Genomic DNA, 2,438 nt, shown 5'->3' with positions numbered 1-2,438 from the left:
TTGATTGACTGTCTAGTTAGACTGTTGGGTTTCCTTCTAGTTCTATCTACTTAGCTGATCTACTACTATATATATTTTGACTATATCAGATTCTAGAAGAATCTGCCACGTAATAGCTTGCGTAATCTTCAGCGTAATAGATATCTGTTTGATCGATCAGATGTATGTTGATCGATTATTACAGTCTTTTATCACAGTCTTGGCAGACTAATGATAGAATCTAGGTGTTAGCCAAGCACCCGGATTCTGCTAGAGATCAGCTGACTAGCTTATATCTCTAACAGAAACTAGAGAAATTCGTAAAATGATAGCCTCTTAACTATTTAAAAAGACTAGTTGTTATTAACTACTACCTTTACAAGCTCTTTCTTATATGCTGCAGAGGAGTAGACTAGTATTATAGGGCATACGCTAGTTATTGCTACAAGGATAGACTAGCTAAGAGAGGCTAATGTGGTATTGTGGATTGGAGAAGAGATTATCTAGTAGGATTAACTTTTAAGATAATTATAGAGATACTTTATACTAATAGCTTTTAGTGTTAGATGTTAGAGTGCAAAGCTATAGTTAAGGCAGAATAGGTATAGATAGCCGCTAGAAGCGTCTGCTACTTCTCTAAAAGTAGCCTAAACTTGGCCTACGCGACTGTTAGAGCCCTATTATAGATCTTAACTAGATAGATCTCTAGCTTATAGAGTTTAGGTCTACTACTCTCTCTATCTTAAAAGCAACTCTTTTTCTTTGTTACTCCTATCTACGCCAATCGCTAGATACTAAACTATAGTAAGAGTTGATTAATTACCGCCCTTCGCGAGATGGGGCGTATTTATCTTTAGAGATTTAAGTGTATCTAGTACTAGTAACATAGGTTCCGCTATTGTATAAAGCTGTAGCTATTAGAGCTGTAATAACTATATGTAATAACTTAAGGCTAGTAGAAAATGTTTGTAGATAGAAAAGTCTTTTAGAAGAAATATAAAAAGGTCTTGCCAAACTATTACTACTAAGCTCCCTATACGTTATAAAATAAATAAGCTCTATACTAAAACATAATATCTATTAAGTAAACTTTATTTTATAGCATGTTAACTATGTTAGGCAAGTGAGGCTAGAATTAAAAAATAAATATAGAACTTGCTTTTTGTTAATAGCTTATAATTATTAGCTATAATAACAACTAGTGAGCTGTCTACACGTTATTATATACCTAGTCGCTATTAGAAAATCTTTTAAACTTAGTTTCCTCCTCTTCTTCCTCACTCTGCTCTTCCTCCTTCTCCTCCTTTTTCTCCTAAGCCTTATTAACTATCTAGCTATTATTAGATCTATAGTTATTATCTAAGAGATATAGGGTTTTATCCTTAATCTCCTCCTTACACTTATTACTACTATATCTGTAACAGGCTGAACGCCCTTTGGATAGCTCCTCGATGGAATCTCGGGCCAAGCTGCGCGCGCACCATCTGAACTACGTTCAGACCGAGCAGCGCTCAGACAACGCGCTCAGATACTCTGGCATAACCTTTCTCTAATAAGTAAATAAACACCACGTAAGTAGAGTAGATAGCTCTTTATTAAATACAACCTCTTATATACCTCGCGATTGCTCCCTAGAGCGCAGCCCCTTACATTTTATATTTAATCCTAATTAGACACAAGCCTTAGGCAGACTATCTTCTAACTAAGTTTTAGAGCGTGTTATTAGTGTAAGCTAGTAACATAAAGTTAGTGCTGCAATAAGTACAAAAGGCCTTTAGTGTAGCAAGAAGGTAGACCGTCGCAAGATAGTACACCTAGGGCAGAGCTTCGCAGGAAGTTCAGCTATAAGAGACAGTAGGCGATTTAGTCGCCTGGGACCTGTCTAGGAAGTCCTACTGTGTCTTGGAAAGCTGAGCCGTAGGCGCAACGTCGCGTGATAAACTACCTAAAGGCCACTTAGGCCTAGCGTACAGTTAGCTAGAAGCAGACGTTGTAGTAAGAAGTCCTATTAATCCTCTATTAGACAGGGTGCAGGCCGTGCGATTACTCTTAATTAAAGACAAGATCCCACAAGCGAGACGGCAAGACGCGAGTCTTCCTAGAGACGCAACACGACAGTAGCTAAACGCTGTTTAGAACTAGCTAGAAGAGAAGTATAGCCAAAGGTAAGCCCTACTAGTCCTCACTAACAAGGAGTAGGCCGCAGTTAAGGACTGCGCGAGCGGATCGAAGAGCGACTAGAAGCCCTGCATATTAGCAGGCAAAGAACGAGACGTCTAAAACGAATTAGGCAATAGAGATTAACGTTCCAAACTTGAATGTGGAAGAGCTGGCGGCGTATGCTGCTGCCAAGAACTAGGCAGGAGTATTAGATAAAGAGATCCTGCGCAAAATTACACAAATGCTTAGAGAGGACGGATAGAAGGAGGCAGCAATCAGGCCAACAATTGAAGCGGTCG

This window comes from Exserohilum turcica (genome assembly GCF_000359705.1).
Source record: "Exserohilum turcica Et28A unplaced genomic scaffold SETTUscaffold_8, whole genome shotgun sequence".
NCBI lineage: Eukaryota > Fungi > Ascomycota > Dothideomycetes > Pleosporales > Pleosporaceae > Exserohilum > Exserohilum turcicum.
Note: the sequence above shows the minus strand (reverse complement) of the source record.